Source organism: Dreissena polymorpha, chromosome 4 (genome assembly GCF_020536995.1).
Source record: "Dreissena polymorpha isolate Duluth1 chromosome 4, UMN_Dpol_1.0, whole genome shotgun sequence".
Taxonomy (NCBI): Eukaryota; Metazoa; Mollusca; class Bivalvia; order Myida; family Dreissenidae; genus Dreissena; species Dreissena polymorpha.
In genome coordinates this window covers 117,296,581-117,322,927 of record NC_068358.1, presented here as the reverse complement: position 1 = coordinate 117,322,927, position 26,347 = coordinate 117,296,581, and the positions used below count along the sequence as shown (strand labels likewise).

The window sequence follows — 26,347 nt, the reverse complement described above, 5'->3', positions numbered from 1 at the left end:
TAGGCAGCATGCACTCAACAATGTGTGCTAAGTATCAAACTGACTGCATGTAACCCTAAAAACAGGAGTTCCGGTTTGTGGTTATGTGACCTAAACAAAATTAATTGTAGAGATATTTGATTATTGCTATTCTGCTTCGTAAAGTAAGGAGAAACGTTTCGATGTAATGTTTAGGGGATGTTTTGTATCATACCAGTTGTTAAATTATTGTAATTTACATGTAATTGACAATATATTCATAGATCTATTTCAGTACAAATGATATGCATCCAATGTTTTAGTCTGGGAACCCGACTACCAATGTTTACGGTGATTGTTGTATTATTAGCCAATGCACAATTCGAGTTTATTCATTCCGGACCTATCATGAATAAAGGTCATCTAAGGTCAAAAGTGACGTTAAACAGCTATGCCGAAAAAAGTAACTCTCAACTGGGCTCAAACCACTGACCCTTTTGGTAAAAGTCTAGCGCTAAGACCACTCGGCCATCCGTGCTCATACAATAAGTGATGATTTTTTTTCTTTATTTAAGCAATCCTTTTAGTGTAAGAAAATATAACGACAACAACAGAACTCTCCAAATTATTCAATCGTTGCAACCCTTTATAATTTTTAAAGGTTTTTAAATCGTCGAAAGACGCATAGAATGGATATTTTAGAGAATGGTACATGTTCAGTATTACTGTTTCCTCACAAAAATCATAACTACAACATTTGCGAATCTGAAACAATTATTTTTAATTTTGTCAATTTACCTAAACCTGAAAAGCTCCCTTTAAAGTGCGGCATATAATATTCGCCATATAAACCTCTCCCCAAGCTCATTGTAAGATTCAAAATATACGAAAATTGCAATCCTTTATATTATAACAAAAATTTGAGTTATCGTGCAATACAACACTCACACATGTGATCTACAATTCTTAAACTGGAAAGTAGGTCAGCTTATGTCTTGTTTAGCCGCTTTCTAACAATACACTGGGGTCTATTCCCTCTAGGTCACAATATACTAAATAGTTTCCCTATATAATTCAATGTAAAAGCGACAACTTTGAGCGAAAATAAATTCAACATTTTGCACATAGAGACCCCCATAACCATACATTTTCTTAAAGGCCATTCTAAGCGGAATCGATTTATGCAATAAAAAAGATATGTCATGTTCAAACCAAAAAAGAACTTGACGCTAATCAAAATCGACTGTTTTTCCAACTTTTTTTTCGGTCGTTTCTTAGTGGAATGTAACCTTTTTCAGTGCAAGGCTTAACTAAAGTCTCCAAGTTTATCATCATATTTCAGGGATTCGGTCGTGAACACCTATTTATGCCCTACCATTATCTCCGAAAGATAAAACCCGAACAATAGTTTAAGATGTAAAACATGCCTTCGAGTCAACTATGATATTTTTGTTCGAGAGTACAGCCCTACATGAAACGAGTATTTAGTATATTGTAACCTCTAAGCATAGCAGAATATGTTAAGATGCAAACTCTAGTTCTTACGATTCCACAATTCCATTCTATTCTTTCTTAATATAGGACTAGATGTAAAGTTGTTAATTCTAGTTCTAACAATTTGATGAATGCCTATTCGATCTTTATATAGCACTAGTTGTAAAGTTGTTCATTTTATTCTAACAATTGCATTAATTCCTTTTCCCTCTGTACATAGCTGAACATGTAAAGTGGTTAATAGTTCTAATAGTTCTAACTATTCCAGGAATGTTTATTCCTTCTGTACATAACACTAGACTTAAAGTGATGAATTGTAGTTCTTACGAATCCAAAAACGTATTTTCCCTTTGTATATTGCACTACATGTAAGACTGGTTATTCTTGTTCTAACAATTCCTTCAATTCTTCTGTAAATAGCACAATATGTAAATTGGTTAATGCGAGTTATTTTCGGTTTGTAACATCACTATACTTATATAAAACCTTCTTTTAATTATCGCATGCATACTCTATGATAACTCGTGTTTAGTTCTAATATATCAGATACAGTGTCAACATAGACAAACATAAGAGGGAAATACTTGTCTTGTGTCTAGGTCAGTTTTATCATATCAGATTCAGGCCTATAAAAAAGATATATAACTCTATTTGACGTCATTGCTATCATTTCCGATCTTATATGAAAACTAAAGACTAAAATAAGCAAAGGTTATTACATGTAGTTGTTATGTTTTAGTATAAGCATGAATATTTTTGAGAGTCAACCGCTAAACGAATTTGTGCACTTCCTAGATTCGCGACATTTTATTGATTAACTATATTTTTAAAGAATTGTTTAAGGTAATAGAGCGATCGGCACAAACATTGACATTCTTCAAGTTATATTTAATATGCATTTGCTTAAATACTATGGTTCCAATTATTTCATAAAGAAAAAATAATAAGAAATTTTTAAGGCATTATTTTTGTAAAACACATATTCTAAGAGTAGATTCATTAGCAAACCCTTTTTAGACAAAAAATTTATTAGAACTTTTTTCATGTTTTTTTTGAAAGCATCTTCTATTTAACTAAATCCACACAAAAAAACAAAAAATAAAAGTTTGTTCATACGGGGTTTATTTTCGGTAAATTAAAGAGGATTGGTATGTGAAACGTTGATTGAGAACCATGATAATTGTATTCATATCAATACTGAATATTTTTAACATTCAACCTAACCTAAATTAAAGGGGCCTTTTCACGTTTTGGTAAATTGAAAAAAATTGAAAAAAGATGTTTCAGATTCGCAATTTTTTGTTTTAGTTATGATAGTTGTGAGGAAACAGTAAGACTGAACAGCTGCCATGCTCTAATATAGCCATTATATGCATCTTTTTTGAAAATTATAAAGCGTTGCAACGCGAAACGATTAAATAATTTGGTGAGTTCTGTTGTTGTCGTTGTATTTTGCGAAACTACGAAGATTGCTTATATAAAGTATAAATTACGTCCAACACACATACTTGGCTGGATGGCCGAGCGATCAAATTGGTAGACTTTCTACTCCAGGACTTTAAGGGTCAGTGGTTCGAGCCCAGATTTTTTTCTTTTTTAATTTTATTCTTGATTTTTACTACATTTATCAATAGAAAGCATTTAAAGACAAACTTCAAAACATGTCAAAATCTGGGAAAAGGCCCCTTTAAAAATAAACATTAGTAAATGTGTATGCTGTATTGCATGGTCTGTTAAGGCTTCTTGTGTTTCAAAGATCATCTATATCGCTCTTAAACTTATGTCATGTGTGAGGAAACGAAATAATGCGCTTCTAAACATCATAATAGTTATGGATTTTTAACATCAAACGTATTCTTAACTTTAAGTTTTTCTTATTGAAACATTAGAACGTCGAATGACCATAAAGGTGCATTCACGTAACTCGATAATTCTTTTTATTTATTAACGTGATGCTGGACCTTGATATTAAGCATGCTTGTTATGTTTCATTTATTCCCCTCGAGTTTTTATTTACATTTCGGAAAAAAAACGGAATAAATATTGTAAGTGCAGTATCTGCGTATTCATACGAAAAAGAATCAACAAGACAAACAAAACATATCTCCGTTTCTAAAATGGTAACTTGGATGGGTGGCTTATTTACGACGATGTCGATTTTTTAACCAATACAAATAAAATGCCTTATACTTCATACTCAATATGGCAGAAAAATATAGTTTACAGTTATTTAATTATTGACCTAATTTTTGAGGATGTTGACTTGGTTCAATTACTGTGGTCTAAACTTGGATCCGAACAAAAAATACCAACAACGGATGTCAATGAAATCAGTCATTGTTTTGTATAGTATTAAATGAAGTGTTATTGAGTGTTTACTTTGGTTCTTCTATATCAAGTTAATTCGGATATCTTAATGGTTGTGTGTCTATCTAAAGCTACCATAGTGTTGATTTTGCATGTTTTTAAAAATAGACTAAATAATAGCCAGGTATCTTTCACAATAACAGTTTGCCATGTTCAAGGCAAATTTGAAGGACAACACATTGATTATCAATAAACTAACAGGCTTCACGAAGGATTATATTTTTGAAGGAAACTTTTCACCGCACGTAATATGATCTGTTTAATTGTGTTTATACACATGGATGCAATATTCTGATTGAATACGTTCGCGCATCAACTTCTGACGAAAAGTAGGATGGACAGACTTGCTTAAAACCATAAAGGGAATCCGAGTATATTGTAAGATAAGATGTATTCCCATAGATTTCAAGCATTACAAAATATACTTCTTATTCAATTATGTCACTTATTTAGTATACTTATCAACATAAACCTTCTTCCTCTGGAGACGATTTTGAAAGTGCACTTTATTAAAAAAATTATCGTGACTTGTTAAGTATCTATAACTAATATTTGTATGTTCCCCGCCTTTAAGAAATCGACACATATAGCAGTCGCAATGTCCGTCGGCCTGTATGTCCGTCTCAAACACTGTACGTCTGTGCGCCTGTGTGATATTATCTTTCATAGCAATAACTCTCCTATAGATGTTTTTAATAACTTGGCATAAATGTGTATTGTATGGAGGCGTTAAACACCTGTATTTCTACATCAAAGTTTAAGGTCATTCAAAGATGTCTAATATAACATTTTGCTATTAAACAGCTTGAAAACAGCTTGAAAATTTAGTTCATATCCATAACTTTTCCATGAATAAGAAAGGCCTTAAAATGACTTGGCACACATGAAATCCATCATAAGACGACTTGACGCGTGTGGCACTCATCTCCCTACCTCGGTCAATGTCACTAAACTTTCAAAGGTAACATATGGTCATAAACCAGCTTGTCAGGACTGTAACAGTCATTAGTCCTCTACCGGTGAAACCGGTTTTCGCTCTGTGTGTCTGTCAGTCAGTCTGTCACATTTTTCTGGATCCTGCGATAACTTTACAAGTTCTTCATATTTTTTCAACAAACTTGAAACATGGACAGATGGCAATATGGAGATTATGCACGTCATTTAATTTTGTTCCTACGTCAAGAATTCTGGTTGCTATAGCAACAAATAGTAATATTGCTGAAAATGGTGGTTCCTGCGATAACTTTAAAAGTTCTTCATATTTTTCATGAAACTTAAAACATGGACATATGGAAATATGGAGATTACGCACGTAATTTCATTTTTTCTCCTACGTCAAGAATTCTGGTGGCTATAGCAACACATTAACTACAAATATTGCTGAAAATGGTAGTTCCTGCGTAGGTATGGGACCTTTATTGCTTGTCTTGTTTATCTTGATATTCTAAAATAATTTACAACTAATAAACACCATGAGGATATTGCAATTCGTTTGGTAAACCTGTTACCCTACCTTTGCAGTTGAGGTCCAACTGACATTTCAAAAAGTAAATACTGCCATAAATAGCTTGTTTGTTTGTGTAAGCGGAGATTTAAGGGAAAAAGCATTTGCGGCATATGTTCCTTATGGGCACAAGTATCGTTTCCAATAATGATGTTTCTGTAGTTTGAAAGATTGCTGCTATGTAAAGTTATCTTGGTAATTCAAAACTAGATTAACTGTTAATAACATTAAATGCGACATTGATCTACACTAAAGTTATATTATAAGTTCAAAAATTATTTTGACAAAAATAACATATTTTCACTTAATAATATCTTCCCATTATATATATTGTAACAACATGTTTTTTTAATATTTATGAATTCCCGTAAAGCGGGTTTGGGATTGAAGGTATGCCCTGCATCTGTCCATCCTTCCATCAGGCAATCTCTCTTTCCGCCATTCCGTCTGAAAATACTGTCGTGCTCGCGTTTTATCCAATTAACCCTTTGCATGACTTTCATAAAACGCGCTTTAAATGTTAAGGGCATTTACACAATGTGCACGATGCATGTGTTACTAATGCCGTTTAAAGTTCAAGTTAGTACAGAAAAATAAACGTTTTGCGCCTCCATTTCCGTGTCCTCTCGCTATTTCCGAAGATCAAAGATGACTGTCAACAGTTTAGCTTTCATTTGTTAGTATAGGATTCATATGCCATAAACCAATTGACGGATTTTAATGAAAAGTTAATGTTATACAGATGATGGCTGTTAGTCAGGAATCAATAAGGATTGCTCAACATCGAGGAGTAACAATCTCGGCAGGGGGTGTAGCTTCCTCGTTCAGTGTTTTTATCTTTAAGCAAACAGATATAAGAGAAGCTGTTTGTTTCATTTGCAAAAAATATGTATTACTTGATCATGTTGCTTTGTGACATTGAAAAAATGATAACAAAGACCTTAGCGTGTCATAAGCCTATAGTCCCTTAATAAGGTACGTTGGAAAAAGAGAGACAAATAAAATGTAAAAGCAAAATACTTACTTCTAATCAAGAGTACGTGTTTGTTGTTTGCTATTGTATATGCTAGTACAGAGCCAGTATAAAAATAGTTTATCTGTATTCCATTTAAACACGCATAAACGAAAGTTAGGCGTTTAAGGTAAAGTTTCAAACAAATTAAGAATTCAATTCTCTTGGGCTCATAAAGGTGTGTTTTCGGAAACATACCTACCTACCATGTTTTCTTTAAAGGGACTGATCAATGATATTATGGAAGGGAATATCCGCCAGTCCATGCATGATGTTATATGACATTCTCATGTACTGCCATATGCTTTCTGATACATGGTCTTTGCATTTTGCCTAGTTATATTTGCTATTCAAACATTTCATCTCAATGTCGCATGTTGATAAGTTTATAATTAATTCATATATATCTTTACTTCGTGTGTGTTATTGACAACTGCAGTTGAACTTTTAGAATTTGTATTAATTATGCTTATTCTAACGGCGTTCTTTGTTTAACTATGTTCATTTGGCTATGTTGCTACTAAATTTAACAAGCTGTTAATATCATTAAGGATCTATATTACTTCTTAAGACCGATTGTTATTGCGTCTTTGATTCAGAATTAGTCTTCGGTTTTGCATACACCGCCATTATAAATAGTTCACAATCCGAAAGGGGAACCAGTATTAAAAAACTTAATTCCAGCGCAAATTGCAGCGTAAATTTCTATTGCCTGAAGATCACTCTTAACATCAAAATCAAAATCTCCGGTATCAACCGTGATACATCGACTATTTCTGGAATCCTTCGTAAAAAGCGGTGATAGAGTAAACAACTTACCCGTCGACATAGTGCCTATTGTTTTGCTTAGATTCCCACTATCGACACCTTATTCCTGTTGTAAACGCTTGAGAAAAATGATGCAACGCTTTGAGAAAAATGATGCCCAGGTAAGTTCTACTGTTTGTGATTTATTTACGCTATAACAGGAACTTAAAAGCTTAACGTGTCTCTGTTGTAACTAGCTAAAGAAACTAAAGCGCACAGTTTATATAGTACAGTCAGTGTATCTATTCCGTCACACCTTACGCTTTTTCGCTGCAAATTTCTCACGTGCGATAGACACATTTCTCTGTTTTCGTATGATGAGAGACACTTTTTTTTATCGATAATTTAAGACTTACTTGAATTAAATCGAGCACGTGTAAGTAGGTAAAACCACGCGTGTAAACCTGCACCCGACGTGTCCGTTTGCGATAGCAGAGAAACTATTCCGAATCGCTTATCTATTTTTAGATGTGTGCTCTCGGGGGTCATCTCAAAATGATTTTTGACTGTCACTTTGAGCAGATTTTTGTACAAAAAGGTATCGAGACATTGTTACAAAATATGGGGTGTAAATAAAAAACACGATTAAGTAATAATTTTACAATTTTATTTCTAGCAAATCAACTGCCTGTTGAAATAACACTTTCAATGCTGGATATTTTTTGCGTGTCTTATCAACAATGTGTTTCAAAGATAACACACACATTCGTGTAGTTGAATCTTTGTTACAAACTGTCTCAAATCATTTTGGCTATTTTGGAAGGCTGAGCTAATTGGATGCAAGTGCTTAAATCCAGTCCATAGACACATTAATTCCAAATCTTGAAATGCAGCATTGAAAGGTTTAAAATCAATAACAAAATAAAAATATATAAAAATATATAATTAACAAACAAGACATAAAGGACTAGCATATTCATTGAGTATATTATCACATATTTTGTGGGGGAAAAAATGAAGTTCGGTGTCAACTTGTTACCAAACAATACATTTGGAATGTCCTAAATTCAATGAGGTTGCAGAAAAAAATGGAACTTTGATAGAGAAGGAAGAAATTGATTTGGTAGGGTAGAAATCATTATGATAAAAGGAGAAATTGCTAAAATGAGTAAATATTACTTTTATCCTAGTGATGTCCTATGTCATCTGCAACAAACATCTAAAATATCTTTATTGTTTGGTTATGTGTTAACTCATTCATACCTGTTACAATTTACAGCAACAATTTAGTTTAAACTTAATAATTTTACAACATTTGGGAAACAAGTTCTTACAGCTTAAGACTATTCCTTCTCAATTCTGCTTCTTAGATACATAACCAGTACTCGTGCTGAAATTTGAATTGTGAAATAATCCAAAGGTTGACGCATTTATCACAGTATTTGAATCCATGCCCTTCGTGTATAGAGTCCGACGCTCTACGTATAAACCATTGTCCTCAACAGGGACAATTAATAGCAGATGATTTGAAAACAGTTGATATCAAATTGCAGATGGCAATGTAGATCAGTATGTCCCCCAGCATATACTGGTGGACATAAAAATGTGCTGTCCATACATGCAGAAACTATTGAGTAATTAAGCGGACACTCAAATTATATTTATATCCACAATGACCTTGACTAAATTCTAAAGGGATTTTCATGTAAGTACCAGCTGTCTATACACAAAGTTTGGTGTTCATTATGCAAGGGTACTTAAGTTATTTAGCAAATCAAACTCTGAAGCCCACCCACCCACACACCAGCTACAAGTGATCACATTATACAACCATATAGACAGGCATATTCAAATGGCCACAAGTATATTTTGAAGTGAATCATTAAACAAACCTACAGGCAATTGTGGAGTACTGTATTGCATATTAGTATAACATATCATTTGACTCTGTTGAATGGCCACAAAGATTTTCAACTTTTGTTTACAGACACTGGACCAACCCACCGATGTGAATCCAATTCAGCCCCATACTTTGTTCATGGGGTAAAATAAAAAAAACTAAATCCTTTTGTGTTCACCTTGTTGCACAATGTGATCAACTGATCATGTGAGAAAATACCACATGTACCATACTGTATTCATTTTTATTACAGTTCATACTGTATGTAACCTTATATGTTTACATTTATTAAAGGCAAATATTTCCTATGATATCATAGTTTATTTATACAGTACTGCGTGAGTATAACATACATTTTAATTTATAGCTAAGTTAAGTTCTGAGACAGCATACATTTAGCATTTCCCTAATGCAAAGAATATTATTCAATGCATTGGATAATTTGTGTAAATATTGTGACAAAATTATAAACTGCTCATTAATGAGCCTGCAGCAGGGATATAGTGAACACATTGTGACACACTGTGAATAATGAGACCAATTATTTGAAAGAATTCATCATAGCTTTTGTTTATAATAGTGTTCATACATGTATATGTGTGTGTGTGTGTGTGTGTAATCACATGAGCTTGAAATTCTATCACTACATAAAGTCTATGCATAAATTATTAAAAAAATACCCCACCCACCCCTCTTCTCTATATATAAAAAGACAAGCTGTCTTTTTATATATAGAGAAGAGGGGTGGGTGGGGTATTTTTTTTTAATAATTTATGCATAGACTTTATGTAGTGAAAGAATTTCGAGTTCCTGTGGTGTAATTCTGACAGTTAAGACAGTTTGTCTGACCACTGAAAGTTTATTTATTTTCATTACACATTTACAAATGGGAGAAAATATTGCAAACATTTTATTTCAAGGCATACTTTGCATGTCAACCAAGTTTGATGACGAACTATAGCATTAAACAACAGACCAAATCCGCAAAACATGCACCAAAAATGTTTGTCGAAGTTACGGTAATGTTTATACGGCCCCCGAGTTATGCATCCAGGTGGTACGGAATAGATACACTGACTGGCCTTTATATAATGGTGTTTATCTTTCTTAAATGAAGGTGGAAATGCATATTGATGACTGTAACGAGTAAAATATATATAATTCAAGAAAATAACACGAACCTTTTGGTAACCTCGGTCATTGAACAGATTAATGTTGTCCACCGACTTTTCAGACGTCCGAAAAAACGCGCCGGAAATTCAACCGATCTGAAGCCTCGTTTTGGAAATCCAAGCGCTGGCAGGCCAAGAGTTCATACATTTTGTAAACATCCATTCAGTAGACAAAGAAATAATTACTTTACATGAAACAACAGACAAAATTAAGTTTATAAACATACTCTCTCCGTACCAGCCATTCAATCTAGAAATATGTCGGAATCGGACAGGAGCCGGAATAGATAAACTGACTGTATTGACAGACCTGACAGACAGACAGACAGACAGGCCAAAAACAATATACCCCCGATCATTCGATCCTGGGGCATAAAAATGAGGTACTATGTCACATGTTTAAATTTGAACAAGTGAATTAATCAGTCAATTTAAGTATTGTTTCTTTGTCCCTTTAACATGAATAAAGGACTTTGAAAAGATGAGTAAATTAGTCATGTTCTTGCGTGTGAATGGGGCAATTAAAAATCCATATGTCTGCTGTGTTATTGCAGGTCCGGCTGTGCCCAATGGTGATTGCCAAGGTTCTAAACATGCGTCCAGGGCGATGCTGATCTAAAATGTTAAACCAAGGCCCTGGATGGGGTCGTTTAGGGGGCTCCATCCAGCAATCACTCCAATGATGGATTATGGACACCCTTTATGACCAAGATGAGTGCATATCTTGTATGTGTGTTTGTTTCTAAAGAGTATGAGGCTTTGTCATGACAATGCGGCCTTGAGTGAGGATCACCTAAGTAAGCATTCAATATACATGTATCACTGCAATATCAGAACATCCGCATCCAGCTATTCTTGTGAAAACAATAATGTTAAAATGCATCTATAGACTAGCCCTTAATCATTTTACGAACGATTCCTCTATTATTATTACATCTGATTTTAAATTTTCTTGTAGTTTTTTTGTTTATTTTCCCTTTAATAGTATATTCTACCACATTTCGAACAAGTTATAAACAATATATACCAGTTTGTTATCTTGAGATTTTGATCACAAACAATATCTAAAGGAGAAATTTACTTCAGAAGCTCATGCAAAAATGGGTCTTAGGACATATCAGCGCGGTGCTTCAGATGTGCCTCTGCCATCCGTACATTCTGATAAGGAGTCACAATGTCCCCTTATGAGACCACGAAACCTTACGTGACTTTATGGCAGACAGGTAGGCAGATGCACAGGCTGGTCTGCAGTTTTTCTGGTCGCATCTGTTGAAGTTAGATTCTAAGACCCATTCGCACAACAAGGCTCATAAACATTAGTGTTCAACATTGTAGGACCTGGGTCTTGCTTAAAACGCAATGATGGCAGTAAGGTGACCGACACCATATGGGTCTCTTTGTCATCAGATTGACCGCATCATGACTAATCACGGGTTTGGTGGAAAAGACTTCTCGTCTGCTTTAAAATTATTGCTCGATTAGGACAAGCCAAAGACATGATAAATAACATCATTATGTACTATTATAATTTCATAAATGTATACACTCAAAAACATGAAAATACATGAATGAACGTTTATTAGAAAACTATTGTTAATGATTCAAGAAATATGAAAAATGATTTTTAAATGATTTTTTTATAGATTATACAAGATTTTTTACACTTGAGGTAATGATTTTGTAAAAAAACAAACTTTTCTTAAATATAACTTAAAATATAATTGTTGATATTTACCTGGTGGAATATGTTTTTTGTAATTAAAAGCTTTTGTTCAGCCAGAAATGTCTTAGATAAAATATTATTTTTATGTAATTTTCACACTGTATAAAGGGTGTTTCAGAAGATAACCAGAAATAAGACTGCATGTCACCGGTTGTTACATCAGTATGAGTTTGTGTTTATTTTGTATTTACCAATATATTTTGAAGGAGTCGAAGAGGTACTGTAATTTTCTATCTTGATGACTAAAAAACGTGCATTTTAAGAAAGAGCTGTATATGACAGTGCCTCTTCAAAAGTCAACATTTTGTTTCCATGATAGGTTGTGTTTTGAAAATAGCATTTAAAATACTTGTACCTTTTAAAAGATGCAAATTGGGAATGTTGTTTATGGTAGTTGTTGCTGAAATCAATATGAATTGCTATGAATAGAATAGTGAGAACTGTATGTGTTTCTTAAGTATGGTATTGTTTATAATAAATACCAGTTTAATATATAATATAGTGTGAATAGTCTTTTAAAGTTTACATGAAATGCCAAATGTGTTGTTATTTTGGAAAGATGATTGCATCTTGTTGTAAATAATGAATAAATCTTTTTTATTTGAACAATTATGAGATTTTCAATAAATTGTAAACCACTATTGCTGCTGTTCATTGGATATATTTTTTAATAGTGCATTGCTTTAACATTTAAGTCTGGCTCTGGGAAAATTGGACTCAATGCATGTGCTCATAATGTTTTCTCAGATTAGCCTGTACCATCAGCACAGGCTTATCAGGGATAACACTTTCCGCCAGAGACTTTTTTATCGAACAATTCCATTTAGGTAAAATTTCATCGCTGATTTGCCCTGATTAACACTTGACACACATGCATTAAGACCCATTTTCCTAGACCGTGGCTCAATTATGTTGTTGCTGTGCGTCATGTAATGACTGTGGATGAAGCCATCCATGATGAAAAAGCGTGTCAACATAATCTAAATACTGAATAACCTTTTTTTACAATTTTATTAGGAAATGTATGTATTACATGGCATACTGGTTAAATAAATATTAGGATGAAACACTCATTACATAAACATCATCTGAAAACAAAATGATCACTCTGGTCCTGTTGCTAGTGTATCCCACACATACTGCTTATGACTAGACATATGCAACTTTAACATGATCATACAACTGTTTTTAAAACAATCTTTTCACTGGTGCAATATAAGTTAAAAACCTACATATACATGTGAGATTGCACTACTGTCTGGTTATATGTAAATGCCTGGATGAACAATAAATAAACTGATTTATATTTGTTAATTACATATACTTCATCATGGTTTTATAATCTGTGTAAAATAAATGCATAAAATCACAATGAAATTAATACCCGTCATTGTGTTTGCCAAACTTTTTTTACACATGTTAACTTTTTTCATCTAAAAGAAGTTATATATATGGAAACATTTTTGGTAGCAAATTATATTGTTGCTTATGAAAGACATAGAATACGTGTGGAAAAGCAATTAAAATCATTAAATGCTAGAATTCAGGGTCTTGTCTTAACAAAGATCTTATGACACTTCTTGGTTTTAACTGAATATTCAGCTTACAATAAATAGGCATTTAGAATCTGTATGATTCTAAAATAAAGGACATGTGAATATTGAAAGGATATAAATACAATTGACCCTTGCTCTGAGAAAATGGGGTTTAATGCATGTTCCTAAAGTGTTGTCGCAGATTAACTTGTAAGGTCCGCACAGGCTAATCAGGGAAGACACTTTCTGGTTTTATGAGATTTTTCGTTCAAAGAAAGTATTTTGAAAAAGAAAATCCAGTCTAGGCCGAAATTGTTGTCCCAGATAAGCATGTGTGGACCACATAAGCTAATCTGGGACGACACTTAACACACATGCATAAAGCCAATTTCCCCAGAACGCGGCTCAATTTGATTGAATAGATGTACCAGGTCTACTTAACCTAGGCTGTTCACTGCAAACAAATTATAACTAATGTCTAAATGTCAGCACAACAAAATAGAAAGGCAAGACATATTTACTAAAAAAAACTACACCATTGAAATCTAGCAAGAACATATCTGCTTACCAATATACAAGATGTGTGAAAAGATGCTTGTATAATCATTGCAATATAAGTAAAATATATGTATAAATAAATTTCTCTAATATTATGTTGAGCTTAAGCATGCCAAATGCTCAAATGGCAAACAACAAATTGCTGCATGTTTGAAAAAACAGTTCAATATGTTTCAACTAGCAGAATATTTTTTATTAAGATTGGCCTTATTTTGTTTCTAAATCTTAATAAAATACCACTTTAGATATTGGATACAGAGTAGCCAATATTCTTAGCAATAAAACTTATAACACACTCTATTGTCATTATAAGAACATTTAGACTGGTCCCTGAAGGTTTTCTTAAGATGCTTGTAGCTCCAGTTAATCTGATTCATCTTTGTGCTGGTGTCTCTCCCTGGTAACGTCTAGCTCCTTCAACAGGTGGTCATTAGTTGTAACCAGGAACCTGCATTTACAGTAGGGAAGTGAATGCAACACATTTGTCTTGTTAAGGTTGAAATCATTTAATATTTAGTTTGATTTATGCAAGAGCTTAGGCCTTATTAAGAAACGTTAAGTAGATGCAATTGTATAACTGATAACTTATTATAGTTATTTACCTTGGATTTAAGGGCAAAAAACATTTGAATTCTTTAACTGATACCAGTAGAGTTACCGGTATAACCTGTGCAGTATGAACCTGACTCAACTTGATACACATGTTAATTTGTATACTATACTTATAAGTGCGGTGTTGTGGAATCTGTTTTTCTGTATTGCGGCGATGTCTTTGTCCAATTGTAAAAAGGACGGGTACAATTGGGAATAATTTTTTAAATTTAAAAGTGTTTGAACTATCCTAAACTATGGAACTCATTCCAAAAACTTTTTTAGAGTTAGCTGCTAAAAGCATTTTCCTAATCATTAATTATGTAGGGAGTTTCAAGAACAAATTGAAAGTACAGGAAGGTCTTGTTAAAGATAATTAGGAAGTATTCAATAATAAATGACTACTTTAAGTTTGCACAGTAAAATGAGATGTATATGCATGAATATTATGAAACAATAAAAATCTTTACATTAAAAAATAATTAGTGTGGTATAGACTGTAGTTCCAAAATATCTAGCACAGGCCTCTTTAGTGATGCATACCTGATTACACCTGGGTGTAATAGTCCAGTGCTGACACTGCCACAGTTCCTGTATTTGCATACCCATGCCTCCTTTTACTGTCGGGTGAAAAATTGCCTTTGCAGCACTAGTGCTACTGACAGAGGTTACTGGTGCAGGTGCTGGTATTGTGTACTCCTGTCACATGTGTTGCCATTCAACAAATATGCTGCCTGCCTTAAAAGAGCAGCTGCTCTTTGTTATTGGCTCATATCTGCAAATGTATTCATGTACATTATTTTTTATTTATAAAAACAAGTCACCATTATGTAGTATAATCATAGATTTGAGCGATAATAACTGTTACGTAGTCAGATATTACACTTGCTGATCTAAGTTTCTAAACATTTTTCACAGAAATATGATCTTATCTGCTTTGATCATCCAAGTACCATCTTTATGGGAAATTTTCACACACCCCACCATTTTCCTACATGTACTAACATCTTGATGTGTTTGTTTGTATGGTGTTTTTGCCCGTGTATTTAACTTACATTAAGGCAAAGATTCACTTAATTATGCTTCCTGGGTTTCACCAGTACTAGGCTAGGGCTTTGCAGTCTCGCCAGAGGAAACTCCCATGAAAAACATCAGCACCGCACGTGAGGATGGAACCCAGGACCCCTGAGTTACAAACCGTAAACATTAACTGGGTCACTGAGCTACACATTATAGATGCAAATAAAAACAAGATCGATCTACTATTTAAGTCTATACAATAAAAATCATCAAATGTGTCTTTTTGAAGACAAACAGCTAAAAGTCTGTAGTTAGGTAACTGATCAACACATACTGCGATCAACTCAAACCCATTTTGGTCAACTTATACCTGTTTTTTGTCAACTGGTACCTATTGAAAGTCATCTGTACCCAATATACAGAAAAAGGTGTAAGATGGTCAATATATATTGACAATAGTATAAAACAGCATCCGAAATATAAACATTTGAATTTTGAAATTAAAAACAGAGACCATTTAATTCCAGAAAACATAATTATTTTTGTTCGTAAATGAGGTAATTGTGCATACTTATTTTCTCACATTGCTTTCCATTTTAATTATCTCTTTGTATGCATTTCCATGCCGTATTGGGGATAAAATAGTCAAAAAACTATTAAAAAGAATCATTTGAATAAGATACAATTTAATCAACCTAGGTATCAACCGATTTGATTAGATTAATGACAGTGTTACGAAGATAAACGATGAAAACAGAATGAAATTAATAGTTAAATTCAAATAAGCCAACAGTTAGACGTTTTGATTTTCGTTACGTAACCCACTTTCGTTAAAACAATACTATGGGACGTTTGACGTGATTACAAGTGAAAACAAAATTAGGTCCTTTAACTTCAAATAGACCTTAAGGTAGTGCACCTCTAATGGGCACATATCCAAATATAATCTAATTAATTATTTTCTTAATCAGCATCATTTCACTGAACTACATGCAAATTTGTAGGTAGGCTTTCCATGCTTTTTAAAAAAATATACCGATTTTTTCAAAACCACCCCCACGCTCGGCTTTTGTCCAGTTTATTTTCACCCCTGGGGTATATAAAAGTTCCATAATTCATTCAAATTTCCAAATATGGGCATGCAGTTGGTGTGTACAGAAGCTGTAAAGGTGTTTAAAGTTTAAACAAGATGAAATAAGTATTCTTTTACAGACATTTATTTTTTACAAATTTTTATCTATGGAAGAGCACCATGAAATGTAAGTGATTTCAGCCAAGTAAAAATTGGGTCGGTTAAAAACAAAGTGTCATAAAATTCAAAATAGTATCATTTAAGTCATATTTTAAACTTAGTTTTTATAGAAACACTATATACAGCAATAATTGAAAAATGTGCATAAAAATTGCAACATATTTAACAATAAATATAGCTTATATGCCATATTAAATCAAATTACGTTAGAAAATAAATAAAACGCGTCGCAAAAAAGTATACGTCGTCGGCAGGATTCGAACCTCCGCGGGAATATCCCAAAAGATTTCTAGTCTATCGCCTTAACCACTAGGCTACGGCACCTAATAGTAGGCTCTTCAACCTTCGAAGAAATCGCGGGAAATCATTAGAGGTGCACTACCTTAATCACAAACCAAATGACAACTCAACGTTCCAAATGGGGATTACAATCGTATGCAATTTACCTAATAAACAAGTACACTAAACAAGTAACCTTTACCTGAATAAGAACAGTGGAAAATACGTTCGAAACGACGTGGTAGAGTAATTCATCTGGTAGGTATATAATACAACACCGTTCTACGAAAACTACCATAAACGACCGACAACTCTGGTTCTCCGTCGTGTAATAATTCAGTATTTCTAATGCATTCGTCTGAATGCATTCGGCATTCGGCTAACTTCATGTGAGCTGCTGCCTTGTGCTTATTCATTTCGCTAAGTAGAACTTACAAAAAAATGCCATTTTCTAGCAATATTATTGAAATGATAATATTTCAGCAACAAGAAGATAGCCACATGAACAATTTAACAGAAATAATTAATTTGTCATTCACTCGAGAGAGTACATGATTAACATGCATCGAGTAAACATTAAAAAGAAGTATGCAAGCAATATTTCACTAACTGATAGAAACAAGCATAAAGACGTAAGTAAGACGCAGTTATTTTGTAACAAATAAAATAAAGCAAAATGCAATTGTAATTTAGCAGTATGCCATTGTCATTTAGCAGTATGCAATTGTCATTTAGCAATATATAATTGTCATTTGGCAATATGAATGAACTGGCGGATATTCCCTTTCATATGATATTCATAATGCTACCATTATAAGACCTGAACTCCGACATCGACAGGTTTATTTTGAACTTAAGCTTGATAACTTTGAAGTATTCATGTTCTGCAAAAATGACACTGTAATTATAAAATGTAGCAACACCCCTTTGGTTGAATGCGTTCATGTCTACGTGTGTTAAATATATTGTATATGACCTTAGTATAAAGTGCTAATGTTTTGCTATCGTATGTCATCGTCCGCCCTTGTGCCAAGTATCTTGTGTACCTCACCAACAGTTGCACCGTGGGTGAACACTTTTGATCACGTGACCGCAAAATTAAACAGTATGTGATCGTGCACAGTAAGGTAAGTTTTGTTGTTTTGTCATATTATCAAAATTTCAGTTTTTAAAAAGCGATAGCCCATGACACAGTATACTAAATAAGCATTTATTTGATATGATTAGATTGCCTTTACTGTTTCCCTTTTCCGAAGACAATAGTTGTTATTCGGAACTCTCCAGTCTGGGTTTTCCGATATGTGAGCACGCGCGGTAGGTACAAACAAAAGTTGACTAGCATATTTTAAAAGAGAGTGAATCAATCATATATCTTATCGATGAATAGTAAACACCACTTGTTCTGCTAAAGCGTTCGTAATAGTTGATTTTTATCTACCATGATTTAATCATTTTTCTTTAGATTAATTAATCTCGATCGTGTTTAATTTGTAAGAATACTATGTAAGACGATATAATGTTGCATGTACATGTAAACAACTTCGGTCGTAACTCATTTCATATACTGTGCGTAGGCCTGGGCATTCAGTTTTAATGGAAGTTTGTCAACGAAACTGCCAAAACATTGACTTCATCGTATATATATTATACTATTCAAATATGTTTAAAATTATATAAACAAGTACCGAAGAACAAAAACCTTATTATCATCAGTCCATTCGTAGTACTAGAACTAATATATCGTTCCATGTCAGTTGGATATATATATGTCTACTGATATAGCTCTATTGTAAAGCTGTTCTTGAATCTTATCTGAAAAGTAATAAAATTATTCGCTACAGACTAAGACCTTAAGATTAGCAGGCACATCACTAACGAGATTTACCATACATTACTTTTATTTGCTATATCTATAAAGCATGCCGAAAAAACAAGAACATGTTTTTCAGAAGTAATATTCCATATGTTAAGCAGTTTGTAAAGGCTCCTTCATTACCATACAGCTGGCAAAGTCTGTTTTTCATATGCAATGCAAACGCTCTTTGTTTATGTGGATTTTATGATTTTCTTTAAACAATTTTTGTTTAACGACTGAATGAGTTTGATTTTACTCTTCATTTTAATATATTTAATAATATTGACCACAAAATATCGGTGAATTTTGAAAAAATAGGTAATCATGTAATTGTGTTTTGTTTTGCAAACGCAGGTTGGTATTTTTTTGCTGTAGGAAATTGCAAACGCAGGTTGCGAGAATATTCAAATGATAATGAAAAGCACACTGTGCACGTGTTTGGAACTCTTCAAAATGATGTAAAGGTTACAAATAAGAAAACATTAACCAAACAAAACAAATTTTGACTACGGAATTCAATTTATGACATTTTAACAAAGAGGGAATATGCTAATCAACACCTTAATCAGAAGCATGAGTTCGATATAATCACTTAACTTAATAACATTCCTCAGTTTGTTTTCAAGTGTGCTTGTTACAAATAAAGTCTTGTAGTCGATACATCTAAATAGCAAGCAGTGAACGATTGTTCTCATTTAAGACCTCACTATAATGCTATGCGTAGTCTCGAAGTAGCAATAGTTCGTACTCGTTACTGACTATATAAGCATTTGATGCAAAGCTCTGCCAAAACTAGGCGTCATTAATACACAAAATACATATATTAAACTAGTCTGTAATCGACATTTTTTTAGAAATTTATCATACGCTTTATGGCCTTTTAGATGTGACAAAAAGTTGATTTGTGTCCGTCAAAATACGAATGGAGTTAGTGTTACAAATAGTGTGTCACATCCAATCACTTGTGTTTCTTATGCCTTTTTGTAGTCATTAAAACTTTTAAAACATTTTAAAAATATATGTTATCAAAGGGTAATTCTTTAATTATAGAAATATGATGCTCGTGTGTGAAATTCGTGGGAAGACATTTAAATCGGAGTGAGGGTTTAAGCTTCATGATAAGCGCCAACAGAGAAACTGAAAGATTCGCCAGTTGTGGATAAACATATAACACAACGAAGACGTTCAACGGACACATATGTGTGTTTTGAAAGAACAACGCTCGGTTCTGTCGATTAAACAATCAAAATGCAATTCATCTCAGATCACTGCATTATTAGCGAAAGTATGTTTTGATAACCTAGTTACAAAGCACTATTTCAAATGTTGTTATGGTGTTTTCGAAATAAGCCGGCTTAAAAATAACAAATAATTACTAGTATGGTGCTTATTCGTGTGTTCATTATAGTGTATAATGACCATAATGGTCCAGATATAATTTCAATGCAAAGCGTCACTTAAACATTGGAAAGTACACGATATATGTCCAGAATGAACGCGTACCGCTACTTCACGTATACGTAATTGGACCCTTACAAATATTTTGTGATGCGTATTTTGAATTTTATAATTCGTTAACGCGCCTTATCTGGAGCGCATCTTACGACCATTATTTTGTTTAGTTCCACATTATTATGGATAATAGTCTGTGTGTATTTTTTGTATTTAATGATATTATAACAGTTCCATTTTTTGTTGATTAGAGACAATATTCGTGGTGTTGAAAAGCCGTTCCCCCATGAACAATGCGGCAAAACGTTTTCAACGAAAGATGACCTGAATCGTCACGTCCGGAGGGAGGTGGTTGCAAAGCAATTTACCTGTTCAATTAACAATCCAACATTCCAAGAGAAAATTGATCTTCACACTCACCTTGACACCCACAATAAAGGGAAAACCTTTGAATGAGATATGTGTGAAAAGAGGCGTCGCAGTAGTTTATCAAAGCACAGATCTGCAAAGCAACGTGCCTAGTCTTCTGTAGCAACGTTCCTAGTCACGTTGTATGACGACGGGATCACCAAGACTTATGCGTAACCCATTTCCTGTAATATTGTTTATCAATGTGCCGTGATTATTTTCTTTATTAGTAATAAAACAGACTGGGATACAATTATATATAGTATAACGCGTGATTTTGCATTCGAAACAATCAGTTTCTTATCGTTTATCTTGTGTTGTTTGTTTGGTATTCCTGTTTTTATATGATTACTGTTGTTATATTTAATTATTCTGATTTAAATTGTTTATGATAATGGTTGATTTTATACGAATCATTGTGTTCATTGTTATCCATATGTGATTACTGTTGATCTCAACCAATTAATTGTGATTTATATTGATTATCTGTGATTATTGTTGATCTTATCAAAATCATTTTAATTTATGTTGAGTATCTTTGATTTTTGTTGATCTCACCCAATCCGTTGGAATATATATTTGTTATCTGCGATTTTTGTTTATCTAATTGGAATCGATATGCTTAAAATATATTGTCGGTGAACCATCTTTGTCTTATTGGAATTATTGGATTGTGCGAATTGTCAACAATAACATTTAAATCTGTAATGTCTTCTCAAGTTGCACATAAGAGATTTTTATGTTTTGCATATAAGCCAATAGGTTCTTTGAGAATTTGGGCTGTCGATCTGATTATTACATATCATTTACGATACGGGATATCCTTTGCAGCAACAAAACAATTAATCTGCAGATTTCGGTTAGTTTTGTTGTTAAAGATATTGATCGCGTTTGCGTTCAACCACTGGGATTTTTCATGTTTTTCTTAGTATAGTTAGACATATCTCGATGAAGTGTACTTTGTCATAGATGTAGTATGCCTTCAGCTTTATTTTAAACATTATGTTTAATAGGCATATTGTAAGATTGTCAGGTTTCTCACACACAAGACATTATATTTTATGACCAATATGAAGACACTAGTGATTCGTAAGGCGCCCATGTAAGGGTCAATTATTACAATAATAGTTATTACTATATTAACAGCTTCGGATAAATAGATAATGGTTTACACCTAAATTGAAAACTCTATATATTTGAGTATTAAAGGATCCGATTGTTTTCATTCGCTTCATTAAACCCCATCTCCTTGGTTCACATTATTTATTCTTATGAAACTAAAAGAAAGATCCTTTGTCAATGTACAAGATACAATGCATTATTTTAGAAACTGATCAGAAATGACAAGTGCTGAAGGTGAAGTAGATGATGTTGTCGAAAAAGATGATGAAAGGGAGTTCCACCCTCCATTGGTTGATCCCTACAACACGTCAGGTAGCCCATTTTGTAACAAGTCGTCTGACTTCAATGGCCTCAGGTACAGATGGGTTTCGGACGGAATTGGTCAGAAGGTGGACTTTAAGGATTGGTGGAGGAGAAAAACGTGTTTTCTAATGAAAACAGCTTCGGGAATTCTCTAAAATGTCTGTCATGCTCGTGTGGGTGTTGACCCCTAATGTTGCGCCGTAGATCCCAGTCAGACTTAAACTCCCTTAGGTGTTTTCCAACGCACCACACACAGATGTATCTCATACGACGATGGTCAGTCTTTGCGAGATGGTTTCGAAGGTCTCGTTTGCCGTGGAAAGCAGTGCCACACACCTCGCAATCCATGGCAGAATCTGGAAACACATATCATGAGATGCACATGACATTATCATGAGGCTAAAATGCACATAACCATTGCCTGAGCAACCGTTCGCAGTATCCATCATTTTCAGAAACTTTTGGGTGTCACCATAGACTTCAGGCTTAATTTTGATACTCATATTTCCAATATTTGTAGAAAAACATCAAGACAATTAAATGTGTTAAAAAGACTAGGGAACAAACTATGTAAATACGGGAAGATAAACATATATTACTCATTTATTATGTCAAATTTTAATTATTGTCCGTTAACATGGCATTTCTGTGGCAAAGTCAACACTAAAAAAATTGAAAAAAATACAAGAGCGTGCACTTCGTTTCATCTACTCGGATTATACTTCTACCAATTGTGAACTATTATCCAAATCTAAATTACCATCTTTGAATGTACGTCGCTTAAGATCTATAGCTTTAGAATCTTCCAAAAATTATAAATAGAGACACACCTTCATACTTACATGACCTGTTAACTGTTAAACAGACTTCATATTCTTTCAGGTACACCAATACTGCTGTTATACCTAAGGTAAGGACCACAAGATACGGCATCAGCTATTTCCGCTTCAGCGCGGCCAGGCTTTGGAATTCTCTACCGAAAAACTTCAGAGACCAATCGAACTACAATTGCTTCCGAAGTCTGGTCAGCGCATGGAGTGGAGAGAGTTGCGCTTGTTCTTGCTGTTCCGCAGCTTCATAGCCTTATTTATTTACTAAATTTAGTTGTAGTTTTGTTTGCATTTAGTTTTATTTGTACTGCTTTTTATTTATTTTTGCTTGCATTTCCCTTGTTTTCTTCTGTTTGCTTTGTTTGTGTGTGTAGTTATCATCCCTTTCCAGTCTCTATAACCCTAAGAGCATGAGTTCTTTTGTCTTTGCCTAATTTGTGTGCATGTTTTTGCTGCTTTTCATGTTTTAATTATGAAATATATTCTAACTTGTGTTATGCACTTGTGAGGAAGTTGCTGATCAGTTCTTTCCAAATCTGATTTGGGGGATATATGTTTTTAGAATTGTCTTATTTGTCGCACTATTGTGCTTATTTTCCTATTCAGTTTCTTATTTATTTTGTTTTATTGCAGTTTTTAGACCTGGGTCAAGATCAGCAACTTCAACACAAATTTTAATTTAATGTATTATTTCTGCCAATTGTAATTGTGATGTTTGTAGTCTGTCAGTTCTTTAAATTTTGTCTCTGCATGAATTTATTTGTTTTAAATACCTCATGTCTTAATAGTCTATAGGATTGATTATGTATCATTTAATGCTGATGTTTGTTTTAAATATGCATGTTATGTATTGTTATTATTGTAAATGTCGGTTAATAGCTATTCATAGCTAATGTTTCTTTGTTACATATGTACCGACTTAAAATAAAATTTGATTTGATTTGATTTGAGAAGCGATCTCCACAATCCATATAAACGCATTTAAATTTTATACTGGGCGAATTCGCAATAACGGTTTCTAATCGACAAATACAGTTGAGAAAGGATAACGGTTGATCAGGCCGCTGCCTTCTCGGTTGAGCGCGCTCACCAAAATCTGAAAACCGTTCTCAGCGCCGTACTATTATTGCAACTGCTCAAAAGTTACGTGTCTCTCTTAGACGCAGTACCCAAATGTGCAATACAGGAACACGCTCCTTGGGCATGTTATTTGTGTATGTCTTTTTAACTTTTCTTGTCAAAAGCTCATCTCAAACTGTTTTTTATCGCTGATCATTGAATGCCACTACAAGCAACCATCAATACTTGGACTTGTGTTGTTTAGTTCTAAAATAAAAGGATGTTGATGTATGTAAGCATCGTCTAACTTATACTTATGGGCCACAATAATTTGATAAAACATGAACAGCATTTACTAAAACATTAAATTAAACTAGTGAACAATACTTTGCTTCATGTACACATTGCCATTTTATTTTTGTAAATATTTGGTTTATTCCACAGGAAGTGCTTTATGGAACCGTGTTAATACATGTGACCCTCGTCAATTCGTTTTGTGACCAAATAAGGACCATGCAACTGCGAAGCAAGTTTTGTGCACACACCGAGACGCTTTGTTGAGTCGTGCACCCAAACACCATCACCAACTGACAACACTCGCTTTTTGGCGCGAAGGTCATAGTGGCGCTTTTTATACTGTGACTTAGTACGGAGGGCTTTACGTGCCACTAAGTGAATTTTCTCAAGCTCTTCACGAAGAGACTAAACGTACGAAGCATATGATTGTTGATCCACTTGTTCATTGGACTTAGAAGGTAACCCAATTAATGCCTGTAGAGGGAGAACTACAACTCGACCAAGGGTCATCTTATTGGGGGTCTGACCGGTACTTTTATGGAAGAACGGTATGCCATCATGACTTGCTGAAAGAATTCATCCCAATTTTGCTGATTCTTGTTAAAGTACATGGACAACATGCTGCCAAGTGTACGATTGAAGCGTTCCACTACGCCATTCGTCTGAGTATGCTGTGATCAACAAATGTCTTAGCCACTGTTATGGACTTTTGCTTGGGTAGTGCAATGGCTTAAGTCCATTTAGTAAAACAGGCATATATAACTAGTATGAAAGCATTGTTAGAATCTGTTCTAGGGAGTGGCCAATATATTTCAACAGCAATGCGTCGGTCCATAGACTTTAGCTACACCAAGTGGTGCCTTTGGTGGCTTGGATAGTTTTCGAGAAAACACACGCATCACACGTTGTAAAATATTTCTCGATGTCTGCTTTCATAACAGGCCAATATAATGTTTGGCGTGCTTTGTTGAGCGTTTTGTCAGCACCAAGATGACCAGCACTACGGATATCGTAAAAATATCGCAAAACTTCACTCCGCTGTGATTCTGGCACAACTTTCTTTAAAGGACATTTGTATCAAGCAAGAGACACTCCCACATTCTCTTAAGTGTTTAGCCTGAGAATTATAGCTGCTGATTTCTTGACAGCTTGGCCTAATGGAGGCTTGCACAGACCGAATGATTACTTTTCAGGATGGGTCATCTTATTGAGCTGCACATATACGAGAAGAAGTCCAGTCAGTGGTCATAGTGGGTTTCGGAATGGAATCAGACGTGGACTTGGACTTTGTTACAGCGCGTTCAGTTGAAGAATCGGGCAACGTTGTTGATGGATCAATGACTGTTGCTGCAGGAACTACCCTGCATACCTCAGATTCACAGTGATCATCAGCATCATCGCCTATAGTGTTTCTACTCTGCTGTGTGGTATCATTTGAGCACGGAGATCGCGATAACGCATCTGCATTGCCATGACTCGAGCCCGCACGATGACTTACTATCAAGTTATAATTTCCTAGGGTGTCCAGCCATCGCGCAACTTGGCCTGTAGGACGCTTCAGATTTCGCATCCATGAAACAGCTGCATTATCTGTACGAAATTACACTTGCTGACCATACAAATAGTGATGGAAAGCGATTAAGGAATGAATAACTGCAAGAAGCTCTTTGCACACAGTAGTTTCGCTCGTGTTTGTTTAAACTTGTGCTGTGATATGCAATAACGATTTATTGACCATTCTGTATTTGTGACAACACTGCTCCTGTGGCCTTATCTGGTCCATCAGTATCCAATACAAATTTTGAATTGGGGATAGGATAATCAAGGATTGGAGCTGAATTCAAAGCAGTTTTCAAAGTGTCAGAAGCTTTCGAACATTCATCAGACCATTCAAATTTACAGTTTTTCT

The 26,347-nt window shown here is 34.1% G+C and overlaps 1 long non-coding RNA gene across 1 annotated transcript; it reads right to left on the bottom strand.

Annotated features, from left to right (window-relative positions):
* Positions 1-14,305: 14,305 nt before the first annotated feature.
* Positions 14,306-17,364, bottom strand: LOC127879579 (uncharacterized). The gene is made up of 3 exons (XR_008049161.1): positions 17,315-17,364; positions 15,105-15,336; positions 14,306-14,418 (listed from the first exon to the last, which is right to left on the bottom strand). It is a non-coding gene; the product is annotated as an uncharacterized LOC127879579 (long non-coding RNA).
* Positions 17,365-26,347: the final 8,983 nt, after the last annotated feature.